We start from the raw sequence: 9,432 nt of genomic DNA on the forward strand, positions 1-9,432 counted from the left end.
GCTTCTTCCTAAACATACTATTTTGTTGTTGTTGTTCTTGTTGTTCTTAATACATGTGTTTGGTGAGTGAAGAGGGTAACAGAAGCGAGAGAGACAGCGCTGTGCACAGCTGGTATAGGCCTGGAGGCTGAATGCCACACAGAGCAACACAGACACACAGACAGACAGTCCACCCAGCAGGGCAGGCCAGGCAGCATTCTGGGGCCTGTAACACTCAGTTGATCGGTGAGAGCCGGCGGGAGGTCTGGCCCAGGGCTGGAGGCACCCAGGCACCCTGGAGACTCCCTTGTCCGAGGTCCCAGGTTGTGTTGGTGGTGGCAGTGGTGGGGCTCAGCTCACACCATTCAGGGCCTTGCAAGCAAATTCAGGCGGCACAAAGGCTGTGCGGTGCACGTCTGGGCTGTGGCATTTCAGCTGCATCTGCCCCACCTGCTGCTGTGTCAGGTGCTGCACGGGCTCCCAGACATGAGTGCTCATGTTCTGCTGCACAGTATGAAGCCAGTCTGGCCGCAGGGGTAGATGGGGACCATGCAGTCGGTGTAGCCCACCACGGCAACTGGCAGAACTGCCGCATCTCCTTAGGAGGTGAAGGTGCAGCCACTGGCGCGCTCCCTGGCAGCAGAGAATGCCGTCCTCCACCAGGGCCACCTTCATCCGCTGACAATAGGCTTCCTTGAAGAGGCTTTCGGCCGGGCCCATGTGGTCTGAGAAGTCAGTGATAACGTCGAAGGCATCCTAGTTCTGCTTCGTAAACTCAAAACTGTCACCCACGTGAAGGGTCAGCTTTGAACTAGAGTAGCAACTGGCCATGCCTGGCAGGAACTTCTTAGAGACTTGGATGATGTCCTTGTCAATATTACACTGGACCACAGACTCCATGGAGAGGTGCTTCCGCACCTCATGCAAGACACCCATCTCTGCCCGCTATGATCGTGGTTGGAGTGGCTTTCGTGGGTTGGGTTGGCTGCAGAGAGGCAGGATGGCTACCATCTCCTGGCAGGAGTACTCATCCCTCTCTGTGCTCAGAATGATGCCATCCAACACCAGCACATTGCTGTAGGTTTTACTGCAGAAAACAAGGAGGTTCTGGTAGTGCGAGTGCTGGTCGTGGAGCAGAGACAAGGCCTGCCTGGACCACAGGCTGCACGTCTGGTGGAACCAGCCCTCGGGGATGGCAGTGAGGCCAGGGGCAGCAGGGGCCTTATGGTCAGGCTCCATGGCAGGCAGGCAATGTGGGGTACGGACCTGGGACTACAGGCCACGTGGAGCCACAGCACACTGGGACCGGCTGCATCATACTTTTGAACTCCATTACTGCTGCTTTTAGTGGTAAATCATTTCTTTTGCATTGCTGTTGAGTAGTATCATATTCCATTGTAACTACATACACTGGTGTGTTTACCCATTCACCGGGTGATGCGCCTTTGTGTTGTTTTGTGATGAATAAAGCTGCTATGTGTGGACATATGTTTTCATTTCTTTCGGATAAATAGCGAGGAGTGAGATCACTGGGTCAAACAGTAAGTGTGTGTTTAACTTTGTAAGAAACTGGGAGCTGTTTTGACACAGCGGTGATACCATTGGAACAGCCACCAATCACGTAGGAGGGTTCCGTCTGCTCCAAATGTTTGCCTACACTTGGTCTTGTCAGTCTCTCTAGATTTAGCAGTTCTACTGGGTGTGTCGTGGCATCACATGGTGATTTTACTTTGCATCAACAAATATGTTGAGCATCTTTTCATGTACTCGGCTGCCACTCAGATATCTTCTTTGGTAAAATGTCTGTTCAGATCTCTCGTCTCTTTTTAACCAGGTTTTTCACTTCTCAACATTGAGTTGGTCTCCATAACCTCCACCACCAGATGGACTTTCATTATTATGTTATATTGCAGAACAAAGGGGACTCTGTAGATGTGTTTAAGATTAAATAGTCAGCTGACCTTAACATAGGAAGATTATCCTGGATTATCCAGGTGGGCTCAGGATAATAACATGAACCCTCAAAAGCCAACAGGGAAGGCAGAGAGATTCAAAGCATGAGTAGGACTCCACCCTCCATAGCCAGCTTGAACATAGGGAGGACCACATGGAAAACATGAGAAGGAAATGAGTTCTACCAACAACCAAGGAACTTGAAAGAGGACCTGAGTCCCAGATAAGAACCACAGCCTGGCGGATACCCTGATGTAAGCCTGGTCAGATCCTCAGAGGATAACCCAGTCACATCATGTTGGAAAACCTGTGAGATAAGACATGGTTGCTGTGTTAAACCCCTAAATTTGTGGCAATTTGTTACACAGCAGTAGAAAAGTAATACACCATCTCTTTATTAAAAGCAAAAAGAAAAAGAAAAAAAGAAAAAGAAAAGAAACCCACGAAAGTTGAGTTAAGAGATCCATAAATTTCAGCACAAATGAGAGTGCATACTCCTTTGTGGAACTGAAGTATTCACAGCCGTGAAGTGCTATGCAAACAAAACACACTTGTGTTGAAACACTGCAGCCAGCCCCTTCCAGGACATACACCTCCTACCTGGCCCCCGCGGGCATTTGAATTCATGACTCCGTTTTTAGAATTTCTGGAAACTGTCTTTAGTTCTCCTCCTCACAGCCTCCCATCCCAGGAAGCCCAGGCCTCTTGGTTCTCAGGGAAAGTCCTGCTCACATTTTCCGGATGACATCAACCCCCCGGGAGGCAAGGCTCTCTTTGGAGGTGTTTTCTTCCATGCTTTGTGTGTTTTGTTTTGTTTTGCTTTTTACCTTCTTAGACCCAAGAACCAGTCCAAGCAATGTGTCCTTCCCCAACATGTTTAACACAAACAGCCGCTTCCCAAACTGAAGAGGCACACGCTACCTTAATTACACGGTTGCTATTGAAACACTCGAGTGACAGACAAAACCTTTCATTTGGGGAGAACATTAATTGTACACAAACAAGAGCACATTTCATCTTGAATTAAATTCTTCAGCATTCCCTTGGCAGAGAACCCTCCGGCCGTTTCTCTCCTTTTCTTTTTGGCATTAAGTCTCACCCCTTTTATGAGAGATTTTCTTGGCAAACAGGGCCAGCCTTTGAGGTCCCAGGAGGGTTTTGCTGTCACTTCCCTTTCTTGATCATTCTGTCGCCTCTGTTGAAGCTTCATTGGCTCCTGCCCACCCTGAGCCATGACCCACCCACCCCAGCCCTGTTCCTTCCTAACGCAGTCCCCTCCCCTCAGCCTCTGAAGTGTAAAACTGTCCCAAGTCCACAATACCCTGCCCTCCCCAAGGCCAGCAGCGGTCTGAGGTAAGTGAATGATTAAACATGATGAATAACAGAGCGGAAAATGCAGCGAGGGGAAAGAACTCACTTTAGCTGCGACTCTGAGATTTATTGCTGAGGGCCACAAATAATGAAATCATCAATCTTCCCCAAACTAAAAAAAGGAATCCACCACAGCAAGTTTGAAAAGGGCAGGGAGGAAAAGTCTTGCCTCCTCATTGGAGCAGTTTAGGGCCTGGTTGCTCTGTGATCTCGCTGCCCAGCTAATCTGCCCTGGACACCCTGGGAACTGTGCAGAGGGGACATCCCTGACCTGTCACCTGTCCCGTTGCTCTGATCCTGAAACTCGCTGACTCACTTATGGGAGGAGAGGATGATCTCGGGTCTGTGAGCTGTGTCACTGGTATACCAGTGGGTGTTTTCTGGTTCACACATCCTCACAATAGCACAGCCCTTGGCCTGGGCCAGAAAGGTGCATTTCAAGGCTCCCACATAGGCACTTCTGGGGCTGGTTTCCTAAATGGGAGAGCACCCAGGCCTGTGGAAATCTACTCTTCTCCAGCCCTTCTTTCCTTTAGCTGCTCATTATCCCCGGATCCTCCAGCAGCCGTGACCTGGGGCCCTTTCGACATGTCTCACTGTCCTGGGTTGAACTGTGTCCCTTTCAATATTCCTTTCTTGGCATCCTAACCTCCAGTACCTCAGAATGTGACCTTCTTTGCAGAGGTAATCAAAGTAAAATGAGGGCCGGACACCATGGCTCACGCCTGTAATCCCAGCACTTTAGGAGGCCGAGGCAGGCGGATCACCTGAGGTGTTTGAGACCTGCCTGGCCAACTTGGTTAAACGCTGTCTCTACTAAAAATACAAAAAATTAGCTGGGCGTGGTGGTGTGCACCTGTAATCCCAGCTACTCAGGAGGATGAGCCTGGAGAATCGCTTGAATCTGGGAGGCAGAGGTTGCAGTGAGCTGAGATCATGCCATTGCACTCCAGCCTGGACAACAGAGTGAGACTTTGTCAAAAAAAAAAAAAAATCAAACAAAAAAAAAGTAAAATGAGGTGATTAGGGTGGGCCCTCATAGAATATGACCAGTGCCCTCATAAAAAAAAAGAAGAAACAGAAAGAGAAAGAAGAAAGAAAGAAAGAAAAGAAAGAAAGAAAGAGAGAGAGAGAGAGAGAGAGAGAGAGAGAGAGAGGGAGGGAGGGAGAGAGGGAGGGAGGGAGGGAGGGAGGGAAGGAAGGAAGGAAGGAAGGAAGGAAGGAAGGAAGGAAGGTAGGAAAGAAAAAGAAAGAAGGAAAGAAAAGAAAAGAAAGAAAGAAAGAAAAAGAAAGAAAGAAAGAAAGAAAAATAAATAAATAAATAAATAAATAAATTTGGGCACAGAAACACACATAGAGGAAAGATGCAAGGAGAAGATGGCCCATCTGCAAGCCAAGAAGAGAGGCGTGGAACACAGCATTCCCTCACAGTCCTCAGAAGGAACCAACCCCACTGCCACCTTCATCTCAGACTCCCAGTCTCCAGAACTGCAGAACAATATGTTTCTGCCGTCAAAGGACCCAGTCCAGGGTACCAGGTTACAACGGCCCTTGCAGATTAGTGCCCTCACCAACAGACATGTCTCATTTGGCCCTCTCTCTTTTGTGTTTGTTCTTGTTAAATGAGCCAACATTCGAGACTCAAATTATTTTACATAAGAATCTCTTTCACTGAAATTCTAGACACTGGCCAACCCTACTTGGCATGAGCTGAGTGGAGGCCACCCCCGCTCAAGCCCTCCAGAGCCCCCGGTGCTGGTCGCTGTCTCCTTGGCGCCAAGAGCGAATGTCAGCCATTATTTGTCTCAGGAGGGTTGAGTTCCAGATACCAGGAACCACATTAGCCATGTTAGGCAGAAAGGGATTGAATACAGGGGACTAGGATCCCCTTGAAATCATGAGAAGGGCAGGGGCAGGCTGCAGTCTGGGTCCTCAGAAGTGACACCCAGAATAGGACCCCAGAACTGATCTGCCAGGGACATAAACAAACCACATAGCCAGGCACTCCAGAGAAATGGGCTGTGGGGTTGGGGGAGCAGGGGTAGGAACGGCTGAGTTGAAGGACACACCAAGGATCAAGAAGCAACTGCCTCCAAAATGCACCCCCACCCTACACAGAGGAGCCAAAGATAGCCTCTGAGGATTGGCCCCTGGGCTGTCCATTTCTTTCTTTTTCTCTCTCTTTCTTTCTTTCGTTCGTTCGTTCTTTCTTTCTTTCTTTCTCTCTCTCTCTTTCTTTCTTTCTTCTTTCTTTCTCTCTTTCTTTCTTCTTTCTTTCTTTCTCTTTCTCCTTCTCCTTTTCTTTTCTTTCTTTCTTTTTTTTTCTTTTCTTTTTTTTTATTATACTTTAAGTTCTAGGGTACATGTGTATAATGTGCAGGTTTGTTACATATGTATACTTGTGCCATGTTGGTGTGCTGCACCCATCAACTCGTCAGCACCCATCAATTCATCATTTATATCAGGTATAACTCCCAATGCAATCCCTCCCCCCTCCCCCCTCCCCATGATAGGCCCCGATGTGTGATGTTCCCCTTCCCGAGTCCAGGTGATGTCATTGTTCAGTTCCCACCTACAAGTGAGAACATGCGGTGTTTGGTTTTCTGTTCTTGTGATAGTTTGCTAAGAATGATGGTCTTTCTTTCTTTTTTTTTTTGACAGAGTCTCACTCTGTTGCCCAGGCTGGAGTGCAGTGGTGTAATCTTGGCTCACTGCAACCTCCGCCTCCCAGGTTCAAGCAATTTTCCTGCCTCAGCCTCCCAAGTAGCTGGGACTACAGGCACATGCCACCATGCCCGGCCAGTTTTTGCATTTTTAGTAGAGACAGGATTTCACCATGTTGGCCAGGCTGGTCTCAAACTCCTGACTTCTGGTGATCTGCCCACCTCAGCCTCCCAAAGGGCTGGGATTACAGGCTTGAGCCACTACACCCGGCCCATTTCTTTCTTCACAGCAAACTCAGTCCCATTACCTCGAAAGCCCACTGGTACCAAACTCAAATTTTTACACACCTGATTATTTTTAAAATAACCCAAAGTAATTTTTAGCCATTTAGAGCCTGCCTGCTTTGCCTACCCTGCAAAACTTCACGTGACAGCTCTTACTCATGCATAAAAGATAGAAAGCTTTGTCATTATAGGGCCCCCAAATGTTCTCTGCCCTTGGGAGCACCCTGACCCAGATACTCCCTGGGCTACGCTGCTGAGCAACATCACTTCGTCACACAAGCTCCTGCCCCAGAGTTCCCTTGCCCTCCCTGGCTTCTGCTGCGAGGGACCTTTCGTGCTTGCAAACCTGTCAAAGTACTCCCCAGTGAGGCGAGTGTGTGCTACTGCCACCTTGTGGTCAGATTTTCCCCCAATCAGCTCCCAAATCCCTGGAGCAAACCCACAAACTGAATGGCCATGCCCTAGAACACTGATGCAGAAGACCCAATCCTTCCCACTGTGCCCCCTGCTAGAGGCACTCACTGAAGCGGGGGTCTCAACTCCTCCACGTCCAAGAGCCTGGGAAATGCAGGTTTCAGCTTTCCGGCCTTTGCAGCTCCGGAAGCAGACCGGGTGGAGGTGTCCATCCACAGCACTCATCACACACTGACCTCGGGCTGCAGCTTCTGCTTTCCTGACGCAGGCCCCCTTCATTCATGTATCGGGGTACAAGGAAACATCCTCATATGTGCCGCATAGTGAGGGCTGGGAAACTAGGTGGGCTGGACTATGATCCTCCATCTTCCTCTCCGGGGTCACCGACTCTCCAGGATCGCCTGCAACTCTCCAGTTTTAGCACCGATAGTCCCATATCCCAGGAAACCCCTCAGTTCTGAGCCAGTGAGGATGGGTGGTCCCCATGCTTCTCTCCCGGCAGAGCCACCCCTATTCTTCTGCAAATGATTCCAGTGAACAACAAGGGTTCTTTGCTAAAAGTGACTACAAATAATCAGTCTACATCCTCCCCTAGATAGAAAGGAGCATTAGTTATGATACAGGGTTTCCCAAAACAAGGTACGCATACCTCCAAAGATGATTTGGGTCTTTCACAAATGAATGCTGCTTTTTTGTTTTTTTTTTTTTTTCTTTTCTTTTAATGGAGATGGGGCCTCACTGCCCAGACTGGTCTCAAATTCCTGGCCTCAAGTGATCCTCCTGCCTTAGCCTCCCAAAGTGCTGGAATTACAGGCATGAGCCACTATACCCAGCCTGTGCTGCTTATTTTAATAGTATAAGAGCACTTGGACATTAGACAAAAATAAAACTAGCATATGAAACATATGAATTTTTAAAAATTAATATTAGAAGAGATTGTATAATGCAAATGATAAAAATTATGACAGCAGTTCGGGAATGTCTGAGATTTGAGAGCTCTGTTGCAGTAGGAAAATCTGAGCCTGGGAGCCTGTGGGCTGGGATAGGCACCCTCCCTCTGCACCTGCTGGTCGTGTGACAGTGACACTGCATGACCTTGGAATTCAGCTCCTCGTGTGTAGCATCATGAGGCTGCCATGGTCCTGTGGGTTCTTCTCCCTCAAATGCAAAGACCAACCATGTCGTGGATGCCAGGGTCTGCACAGGCTGCCCCCCAGTTCCTGCTGCTAAGACTTCCTGGTGTGGCCCCAGACTTGTCCTTTCTACTCCTGGTTCCCAACCCCTCCTGTGTCTGAGAACTCCACACAGAGCCAGGCACGAAGTCCCTGTTTGGATTGAGTTAGGGGTCTGCCACTTGCAGCCAAAGGGCCCTAATGGATATAAATGGCTCTAGACCAGGGGTCTGCAACCCCCAGGCCACAAACCACTACCGATTTGTGGACTGTTAGGAGGCAGGCTGCACAGCAGGAGGTGAACGCCTGAGCTCTGCCTCCTGTCGCATCAGCAGCAGCACTAGATTCTCATAGGAGGGCGAACCCTGTTGTGAACTGTACATGTGGGGGATCTAGGTTGTGAGCTCCTTATGAAAATCTAATGCCTGATGATCTGCCACTGTCTCCCATCACCCCCAGACAATACCGTCCAGTTGCAGGAAAACAAGTGTAGGGTTCCCTTTGATTCTGCATTATGGTGAGTTGAATAATTATTTCATTACATGTTACAATGTAATAATCATAGAAATAAAGTGCACAATAAATGTAATGCGCTTGAATCATCCTGAAACCATCCCCATCCCCACCCCAGAACATGGAAAAATTGTCCTCCATGAAACCGGTCCCTGGTGCCAAAAAGTTGGGCACCACTGCTCTAGACAGTCCCATCATCCTGGATCAGGTCCCAGATCCTGTCCCTCTGACCTTGTCAGCTGCACTTTTGCATGTCCTGGTCCTGTTCTCTCCTCCTGGGACCTCCTTCCTCACTCTCCCACCTTCCCTTCTCAGCCCAGCTCACATGTTAGCTCCTCCTGGTAGACCTCCCTGACCTCCTTTCTCTGGGTCTCATGGAACCTGCTCCTCTGTACAGGCTCATCTGTGGCCCTGCCTCCTCCTGAACTGACAGACCACAGTGGGGTCTGGGTGATGTTACATCACCAGCCAGGGACTGGAGGAACCACAAGGTCCTTCTCCCTCTGTGGACAGGGTGCTAGACACCCTGCTTGGGCTCATTCATCCTTATAGGCTCCATCTTTCTGTCTCAACTCCGATTTCCCCCAAAACCGACATCTTTGGGCTTTGTAGCAAGCAGCTTGATCACCTCCCAGCACATACACGGCCACGGGATGACTCCACTGATACCTGTGGGCTATTGCAGCACACATTTCATGGGTTGAGGGGTGAACATCATGAGTGTGGGTCTCGCTCAAGCTTTGTTTTTCACCATGAGAACATTCTAGAGAAGGCCTGGAAGCTTGCGGCATCTGCCGACATACTCTTAATTATAAATTCATCACAGCTCATAAGTCCCACGTTTGGAACATCCACAGGAACGGTGCCAAGTGACCTTGGATTTGCTCTAGACTCCTTTCTCCCTCACATCACTTCCAACTGATCAGAAAATCCTGCCGGCTCTATGTTCAAAATCAGTCCTGACTCCCACCACTTCCCCCCACCTCCACCATCCCACCCTGGACCACCAGGCCGCCCTCCTCTCTCGCCTAGAATGTGCCAGAATCTCCTCGCTGCCCCCGACTCCTTCTCACCCTCTATGG

General features: G+C 49.2%; 1 pseudogene; it reads right to left on the reverse strand.

Moving 5' to 3' along the window:
* Nucleotides 1–330: 330 nt before the first annotated feature.
* On the reverse strand, nt 331–1,218 carry LOC117088070 (annotated as a pseudogene).
* Nucleotides 1,219–9,432: the final 8,214 nt, after the last annotated feature.

Source organism: Trachypithecus francoisi, unplaced genomic scaffold (assembly GCF_009764315.1).
Source record: "Trachypithecus francoisi isolate TF-2019V2 unplaced genomic scaffold, Tfra_2.0 Contig00720, whole genome shotgun sequence".
In the NCBI taxonomy this organism is placed as follows: Eukaryota; Metazoa; Chordata; class Mammalia; order Primates; family Cercopithecidae; genus Trachypithecus; species Trachypithecus francoisi.